The 10000-nt window shown below is 40.0% G+C and overlaps 2 protein-coding genes across 9 annotated transcripts in view; one reads left to right on the top strand and one right to left on the bottom strand.

Annotated features, from left to right (window-relative positions):
- LOC126985420 (uncharacterized) overlaps window positions 1-10000 on the bottom strand; it is a 112667-nt gene that overhangs the window by 17898 nt on the left and 84769 nt on the right. The window lies entirely within an intron of this gene.
- LOC126985423 (uncharacterized) overlaps window positions 795-10000 on the top strand; it is a 32814-nt gene continuing 23608 nt past the window's right edge. The window contains exon 1 of the mRNA XM_050840289.1: window positions 795-1169. The gene's annotated coding sequence lies outside the window, so the exon portion shown is untranslated. The remainder of the gene's footprint in view (window positions 1170-10000) is intronic.

The following is a 10000-nucleotide window of genomic DNA, read 5'->3' as shown; positions in this document are numbered from 1 at the left end:
GGGACTTTAATTACGTAATGTTACCTGTATGTTTACTTTCCAAATTATCGTTACTTGTTGGATGATAATAGTTTCGCTTTCCACTACTACTACCACTGATAATAATAATAATAATAATAATAATAATAATAATAATAATAATAATAATAATAATAATAATAATAGTAATAATAATGCCGTCACTACTACTACTACTTTTACACACTTTAAATATGCCAAAATATCTGCGTTGCTTTTTTTTTTTATCTATATCAAAACCGGAATATTTTTGGGGATTTTTTTTTTTTACGTCTGCAATCGTTTTCCAGGTGACTAAACTTTACGTGTGTGTGTGTGTGTGTGTGTGTGTGTGTGTGTGTGTGTGTGTGTGTGTGTTTTTCTATTTAAAGGAATGTCAGTTCGTGTATAAAAAGTCAATACACGAGACTTTGTCCAGTAGAGAGAGAGAGAGAGAGAGAGAGAGAGAGAGAGAGAGAGAGAGAGAGAGAGAGACGTGGGAGGAAAATAAAAGGGATGCTTGGGATGGAATATTTTGACTCTCTCTCTCTCTCTCTCTCTCTCTCTCTCTCTCTCTCTCTCTCTCTCTCTCTCTCTCAAACTAAACAAACTTAGGACAGGTGAGGAGGCAAACCTGACGTCACACACACACACACACACACACAGTCACAGGCAGGTATTTGCGGAAGGCAGCGTGGAGTGCAAGCGTGTGAGGTTTGGGTGTTTGAAAACGTGTGGCGGTGTGTGGCAACCCGACACACGCGCAGATACACACAAACACACACTCACACAGACACACGAGAGAGGAAGAGGAGGAGGAGCAGGAGGAGGCGGGTTGCACATATAAAGAGGAGCAGCAGCCTAGCTTACCATTATACCCCCACACACGTCAGGACACACACACACACTCTCCCTCTCTCACTCTATTACTTCTCTCGTATACACATACACACACGGGAGAGAGAGATAAGGCTACAGTACTACACAAACGCTCTATTTCAACACTCCTTTCTCCACTTCAACGTTTGTGCTGAGGAGAAGAGGCGAACGTTTGCTAGTGAAGAAAACGTTGCTGCGAGGGTGACGGGAAGGCAGCTGAGGAACGTTTGTTGAAGAAACTCTAGAAAAGGAGGAAAAAAAGGAAGAGTTTGAAGCAACAGATCTGAGAGGAGGTAAGCTTTGTGTGTGCGTGTGTGTGTGTGTGTGTGTGTGTGTGTGAACAATCTGCAGCCGGCGTTTGTTTTAAAGTTATGTTGAAGTTTGACAGTACAATACCAACGACCGAGTGTGTTTATAAGCTTTTACGATGACTAACAACAAACAAGAACAACAAAAATGCAGACTCGAAACGTTGACAAAATAATGAAAAGCTCGCGAATAAAGAAAATCATTATAAATCACAAATAGTTCATTGTTTCGCATGTGTTAATAATAAAGATAAGATGTTTACCTGTCCATCACCTGTCCTAAGTAAACACGCAGGTAAAAGTACAACACGGGGGAAGTTGACGTAGTGAATTAAGAGAATATTAGTAAGGCTTCACCTGGCCCACCTGTACTGCACCTTGTAAACAAAAATGACAAGATGAAAAGCTAGAGTAGACGCAGGGAAGAGAGGAAATTTAAAACACGTGGGATGAAGAAAATTACCATAGTAGCAAGTAGTGGTTCACCTAGCCACACTAATATTGCACATTGTAAAGAAAAAAAAAAGAATAGAAAGGCCAAAGTAGACACAGGAAAGAAGGAATAAAGAAAAAGAAAACGTGGAAGGATAACGAAGGGAAAAGTAAAAAAGTGGTTCACCTGTCCACACCTGTATTGCAAATTAAAAAAAAAAAAAAGCTAGATAGACACAAGGAAGAAAGAAAAAATAGAAGACGTGGGATAATGACGAATATAAAAGAGTAAATGCTAGTTCACCTGTCCACACTCTTGCCCTGCACTCTGTAAACAGGGAAACGGTGAAGCAGGATGATAAGTGTCTGTGCTGACAAGGCGAGTTTACAGCGAAGTGACGGCTTGTAAACTGACATTATGAGCGCGCTGTTTTAGCCTACCCTCACCTGTCCCGAAGCTAGTAAACAGGTGCGTAAAGAGGAAAGTGGTATGCGAAGGTGTATGGAGAGAGATGTGGTGTGCCTTGTGTAGTAATGGGGATAGTAGTAGTAGTAGTAGTAGTAGTAGGTAAAAGTAGTAGTAGTAGTAGTAGCAGCGGTAGTAGTAGTAGTAGCAGCAGTGATAGTAGCAGTAATAGTAATAAAAATAATAATAGTAATAATAATAATAATAATAGTAATAATCGTGATAACAATAATATCAGTGTCTGTAACCTGAGTCCGACCAATATTGTTGCGGTAAAGTTACACAAAAATCGAGTGAAAAGTGAAAAAAAAAGTCGTTTACACACCGGTAGTAAATAATTAATAATAAAAAGGAAAGAAAAGAGAAAACAAAACGATTCAGAAAAAAAAAAACTTGCCCTGTGTATGCATCAAGTTCGTACTTATAACAACTGATTTAAACGTAGCGGCGGTGCCAGAAGAAAAAAATAAAAAGAGGAAAGGGGAAAAAAGTTAAGGTTATTCTCTACCTGCTCTCCCCTTCCTCCTCCTTGTCTCCCGTACCTGCTCTTCCCTCCCTACCTAGTCTCCCCTTTCTTCTGCTCGCTCCCCCTTCGATAAAAACTCTACACGTGACAGGATTGGGAAAGGGACACATAACAATATATAGGCTAGATTTATCGGAACCCTTCTCTCTCTCTCTCTCTCTCTCTCTCTCTCTTACACAAAAATCAAACAAAACCACTCTTTAACAACAATAATACTAAAACAAACACTGCAGACACTACTACAACTACTACTACAGCTACAATAACAACTATAAAAAAGTACTACTTATAATAATACCAGTAATAACAACATCAATAATAGGCTCGTATCCCTTAGCACAGGAGCGGTGAGAACGTTCATGACAAACCCGGTAGTGAGAGTTACGAAACGTTTCTTAAGTGGTCTTTGGGCAGAGAGCAAAAAACGAAGGGTGAGAGGAAGAGTGAGGAGGGAGGCTGAGAGGGAGGGAGGAAGGAGGGACGCGGCTCTAAAGATGAAGATAACTGTACTTAGCTTCTATGAATAGTAACTTTGTTTTTATAGTAAACACAAATGGAGTGTTGAAATTATGAGAGAATAAGACTTAGTAATTTTTTAAGTGTCATTCTTACACGAATTGAAAGAAAACAAAGCAAAAGTTGAATATCATGTGTAAAATAAAAGCAAAACGCAATAATCGCGAAATTCAAATGTGTAAAATAAAAGCAAAACAACCGCGAAATTTAAATGTGTAAAATAAAACCAAAACACAATAACCGCAAAATTTAAATGTGTTAAATAAAAGCAAAACACAATAACCGCGAAATTTAAATGTGTTAAATAAAAGCAAAACACAATAACCGCGAAATTTAAATGTTAAATAAAAACAAAACACAATAACCGCGAAATTTAAATGTTAAAAAAAACAAAACACAATAACCGCGAAATTTAAATGTTAAAAAAAACAAAACACAATAACCGCGAAATTTAAATGTTAAATAAAAACAAAACACAATAACCGCGACATAACAGAACGCGGGGAAAGCAATCAGTCTTGATGATGAAAGATGACACGCCAGTCCTGCGAGTATCTGCGAAATGGAGGCAGATTGTCAGAGCGGTGCCCCTGCAACGAGGCTCACGGCGCTATCACGCAATGCCACGGAAACACAGGAGGGAAAATATTCACGGTTTTCTTGGACTAAAAAGCTCTAATGTTTTCCCCATGTTGACACTGTACGTTAGGAAGACAAAAACACTAACGAGCCGTGCATCCCTTTTTCCGTCATTTATAAAGGTCTAAACATTAAATTGTTGTGTAATAGGATAAAGGTTTTAGTTAATAAAAAAAAGCAATGAATAAGCACAATATTTTTCTCATTCTATGGCCGTACTTTTCACGTTAGGGGATAGAAAGAACTATTCAATAATCTTTAAAGGGGAAATTATTCTTGCATAACATCATATGAAGGGTCTTCGTCGATAAATAGATGACGATAAAAAAGCGTGTAATATCTTCCCCATACTAACCTTGTACGCTTGAAAGACGTGCCAACACCCCTTATACCACCGCCTCTAAAGACCAAGCGTTATCCTTATGAAAAAAAAAAAAAAAAAAAAAACACCGCCATCCATAACGACCAAAAGACGTGATCCTTATGTAATACAATAAGGAAGCTCTTCGTTCCTTATTGAGAATGTTGATGGGTGTAATATTTTCCCATCGTGACCTTCTCCCACCGTTTCACAAGACCAAAAGGCGTTATTCTTATGTAATACGACAACGAGGCTCTTCGCTCATAGTAAAAACAAGCTGGCGATCAAAAGAGCATGTAATACTTTCCCCATACGGATCATGCACGTTTAAAGGATGAACATGTAACCAACACCCTTTATTCCGCTGTTTCAATAGACCAGAAGACGCTACCCTCATGCAATACGATAAGGAACCGCTTCGTTCGTAAAGAAAAAAGCCGACGATCAAAAGGGCGTATAATAATTTCCCCCATAATGACAATATATTTTTAACTTCAAGGGAGAAAGAGAAAAATAACCAGCACTTTCCCAACGTTTATAGAGACCAAAAGACTTCACCCTTACGTAATACAAGGAAGCGCTTCGTTCATTACTGCAAAAGCCAGCGATCAAAATTGCATGTAATATTTTCCCCATACTGAACGTTGAAAGGACGGACATTGATGAACTCCTATTTTTCCACCATTTATACAGACATTGACGAACTCCTATTTTTCCACCGTTTCCAAGGACCAGAATACGTTGCTCTTTTGTAATTCGATTAGGAAGCACTCCGTTCATTATTGCAGCGGCTGACAGTCAAAAAGCGCGCCATATTTCCGCGCCTGTGATGGAAAATTCCCGTTTGGCGCCAACTTTCCCTTGCCCGCCAAGCCGCTTCCCTTCCTGGAACGCACCGGCAAAAACAACGATGCTCGTGGGCAAAATTAATCCACAAACGTTGCCTTTTAAGCCTGGTGCAACGTTTGTTTATGGAGGTAAAGGCAACGGTTCCTCTTAACGGGGTCTGTCAACATTACAAGAGCCGGGTGACCTTGACGTAAGCCCCGACCCCGCTAGGCACTTCCAACCCCGGTACTGAGACCACCACAACATTGACCCTCCTCCCCCACCTCCACCCCCTCTTCCTGTGGATTACGGAAGACCTACGAAGAGTCTACCAAGATGTGGGTTGACTCAGCATAACAATAATAGCAACATGAATAATAGTAGCTGTTGAAATAGTAGTACTAATTGTAGTGGTAGTAATTGTAGTAATAGTAGTTGTAGTAGTAGTAGAAGTAGTAGTTGTAGATGAAGAAGAAACAAGAAATAATAATAAAGATGAAACACGTGGGGTAGTCGGGAAGCAACGCTGAGGAATGACGCAACATCACCACCACCACCACCACCGCCATCGCCAGCTGATTTAACAGAAAAACCGCCCGGCTTAGTCTGTCACATCCTCGCCCTTTCTTTAGACACCCTCTGTTTTCTCGGCGGCGGCGGGTGCTGAGTCTGTCCTCCCTTGTGGCTTGTGGTTTACGTCCCTTTACCGCGGAGAAAGGCGCCCGTCATGTGGTATTAGTATCGAAGGAAGACGCGACGATATTGCAACCTCAGCGAAAACGAAGTGAAGAGGTGGATGAACGAAATACGACGGGGTTACAAAATGCGATGATATTTTTTTTTCGTGCAGTAAAGGAATGAGCTCGAGGGTGAAAAATAAATGAAGACAAAAATAACATCTTAGCAATACTACACGACTGCTGAATAAGTAAATGCCTATATGAATGAAGTTTTATTTATTTATTGAACACGTATACATGAATCGATGGATGAATAAATATGTATGACCACGGGCGATGAATATGATTAGGAAATAACAGGATGACATAACCTTACTTGTCAACCTTACGTAAACAGAAGGATAAATGAATGAACAAATAAATACAAATTGATTAACATACTCATAAAACAGGTATACCAATCAAGAAAGTTATTTAAGTGGGAAAAAAAAACGATAAGAAACAATTAATGAAGTAGTAGTAAGTCTCACTAAACTACAACAAAACAACAACAAACATCAACAACAATAACTTCCTCCTCCTCGACCAAACATCCTCTTCCTACCACCTCATTCTCAAACATCCTCAGTGCTGTGTGTGTGTGTGTGTGTGTGTGTGTGTGTGTGTGTGTGTGTGTGTGTGTGTATAATTAGCATCTGCAACTCATTCCCTCACTCTTTATATAGCTTACAGTTTTGACACACACACACACACACACACACACACACACACACACACAGTACAATCCTTGGTGTGACAGTACTCTATATCACCTGCCTGACCTTGACACAATAAAAAACAGACAAACACCTGACACAAACACGCGGAGAGACAGAGAGAAAAACACGAGCAAACTCACCTAAGAATAGATTTGGAAAGATTTCAATAACGTGGGTAATTTTAGGCCTATTTCTGATTACTCCTTTTCAATGACGTAAAATCGATGTTAATCAGTGTGTGTGTGTGTGTGTGTGTGTGTGTGTGTGTGTGTGTGTGTTTAATTTGGCTTCTTGAGGAATGTTCTGGGAAGATGAGAGAGAGAGAGAGAGAAGCAATCGAAACTAACGTCGAAGTAAATCACCAAAATTAAAGAATAAGGAAAAAACGCGAAATTTAATCAAGAAAGTAATGAGAGAGAGAGAGAGAGAGAGAGAGAGAGAGAGACACGCAGATGTCATGCTCCTCCTACACACACACACACACGCACTTACGTAACATACTTTACCCCCTGCCAACGCACCCTGCCAAAACACATCCTGTCTTATGCTGCACCTGCCAACGATGTACGTGTGTGTGTGTGTGTGTGTGTGTGTGTGTGTGTGTGTGTGTGTTCTCAAAATTTAAATATATATAATAAAAAAAACAAATTATGCAAAAATGACGGGAAAAAATATCACGTTGACGGACAACTAAAAGAAAAAAAAATCAACCTTATTTTTATACAAACAATTTTTGCCATCGCTTTGATTGACAAGTGACAGGGACACACACACACACACACACAAACACACACACACATACCTAACCACACCTATTTATACACCAAGACCCAAAACCCTTACACACACACACACACACACACACACACACACACACACACAACCTATATATATACCTTTGACGCCTTGAAAGTGTCGACCTATGGAAGAAGTGAGGGGCAGGTAACACTACGCACTACGCACAGGTAACAAAGCCTACCTGCTGACGAGAGGAGAAGCCATCAGGTGAGGGAAGGGTGGGTCGGGGGGAGGCAGGTTATAGGGGGTGGAAGGCAGGTGAGATGACAGTGACATAATATGAATGACACAGAAAAGTGAGAGAGAGAAAGGAGAGGGAGGAGGAGGAGGAAGGGTCACGTGATAACAGGCGATAACTTGTTGCTAAAGAAAGAGGGAAGGAAGGAAGAAAAGGCGGATTAGATGAAAGGAGGGAAGAAGGAAGATGGAAAATAAATAGACGTCAAGGAAGGAAGGAAAGCAAGATAGGCAAATAAAAATATGTAAGGAAAGAAATGAAAAAGGGTAATGATAGATAAAAAGGGAAGGACATGAGAGGTGATGAAGGAGAGAAAGAAGGACCAAAATAGAGCTAAGGGGAGAAAAGGACTAACACGAAGAAGGGAGGGAAGGGGCGGTAAGAGGAAGGGGAGGAGGGGAGATAAGAGGGGAGGAGTGAGGAGAGGGGACAGGTGTAAGGAGGAACATAAATAGGAAGAATGTTCTAGTGGGAGAATGTGAGAATGACGTAATGTTTTTTTCCTCTCCTCCTCCTCCTCCTCTTTCGTTCCTTATGTAAGCAGACACAACAGGCAAATGAATAAATAACAAGAGGGAAAGATAAATACAATGCTAGCCTTCGAGGGAAATAGATAAGAAAGAAAAAAATTGGAAGCAAGAATCGAATAAAACGCGACAAAACCAAAAAGAAATCATGTCAGAAATTAAATACTCAGGAAAAGAAAGGAAAGAACACATGCAAGTCTTCAAGGGAAAATAAAGAGAAAGAAATTGAACGTAAGAAATAAAGACTGATAAGAAGGAAGGAGTCAGAAATAAAATACTCAGGAAAAGGAAGAAAAGAACAGAAATTTAATCTTCCACGTTACACAATCTCTAGGGACCTAGGATGGTATTTCAATTTGAGAGAGAGAGAGAGAGAGAGAGTCGAACCACGGTACATAAGTTTTTCACATCGCTACTTATCCAAACACAGCAAAGTTCGGTACTTTTTATATCCCTTGAGTTAGGCCTCCTCTTCCTCCTCCTCCTTTTTCTCCTCCTTCTCCTCTTCCCGTTTCTGATAATGGACTTTCCTACCTTTTTTCTCACTCTTGAAGCTTCCCCCCCATTTTTTTATCTTACTTCCTTGAGAGAGAGAGAGAGAGAGAGAGAGAGAGAGAGAGAGAGAGAGAGAGAGAGAGAGAGAACATACATGGAGGAAAAATTGGAGGGAAAGGAAGAAAGTAAGAAAGAAACAAATAAAAAAAGGGATAAACGGAATGAGGAAGGGAAGGGAAAAAGTGAATGAATGAAGAAATGAAAGAGTAAAGGAAAAAAAGTAAAGAAAATAAATGGATAAATAATCTGAGGTAAGGAGGAAGGAATATGGGAAGGAAAGGGAAGGAAGATTATGAGAGGAAGAGGATTAAGTAACAGGATGGAAGGAAAAAAAGAAGGAACATTAGGAGATAGGATGAATGAATGAATGAATGAATGAATGAATGAATGAAGGTGATAAGAGAAGGAACAGGGAGGAGGGAAGACCTAAGATTACTGAGGAAGAGAGAAAAAAAAAAAAGGAAGGACAGACCAGCACTTCTATTTTCCTTCCGTCACCTAACTCTTGACATGCTGACACCTGGAATTGCTCGTCTCATTACCTGTGTGTGGGTGCTTCACAGGAGGGAGAGAGAGAGAGAGAGAGAGAGAGAGAGAGAGTATTAATATATACTTCGGAGATCATAAAGAAAGAGAAGTGGGACAATCTAAGAAAAGCACGTATGTAAGTGTGTGTGTGTGTGTGTGTGTGTGTGTGTGTGTGTGTGTGTAAAGTGTCGAGACTAAACTATGAGCCTTTTTTTTCTTTCACACCGACGTTTTTACATAATAATAATCATCGCAATAATAATAAAGGTGGAAAATGCTTGGGTATAATTAAGTCACAATCGATACAGATATAAAATTAATGCATCGACGCTTCTCATAATCTCTCATTTTCATAATTTTGGCATCGACTGCACGAGATAGAGAGAGAGAGAGAGAGAGAGAGAGAGAGAGAGAGAGAATGTGTGTGTGTGTGTGTGTGTGTGTGTGTGCGTCAGTAAATTTTTCCCAGTTCAAGAATACACGTGTCGCTCCTCCTCCCCGACACACACACACACACACACACACACACACACACACACACACACACACGAAAATAAATAACAATGAATACGAGGTTTCAAAAGTCTTCTTTGATAAGCTGCACAGAAGTTACATGTTGTTAGGAGAGAGAGAGAGAGAGAGAGAGAGAGAGAGAGAGAGAGAGAGAGAGAGAGAGAGAGAGAGAGAGAGAGTTTTCCAGGAATTGATTCGACAGACAGTTATTTCTCTTCCTTTCTATCTCTCACACACTTTCCTTCCTTCAGTCTTCCATATCATTCCATCTCTTTCTTTCCCTTCCTTTATCATCCTACCTCCCTTCTTCTAACCCATTTCCCCTTCTCTCCAACCGTTCCCTTCGTCCTCTGTTACCTATCACCTTTCCTCACCTTCCTATCTCACATATTTTCTTCTTTTAAATCTCATTAATATTTCCCTTTCCCTCCTCTTATCATCCTATTTCCCT

This window comes from Eriocheir sinensis, chromosome 59, assembly GCF_024679095.1.
Source record: "Eriocheir sinensis breed Jianghai 21 chromosome 59, ASM2467909v1, whole genome shotgun sequence".
In the NCBI taxonomy this organism is placed as follows: domain Eukaryota; kingdom Metazoa; phylum Arthropoda; class Malacostraca; order Decapoda; family Varunidae; genus Eriocheir; species Eriocheir sinensis.
This window is presented reverse-complemented; position numbering and strand designations above follow the sequence as displayed.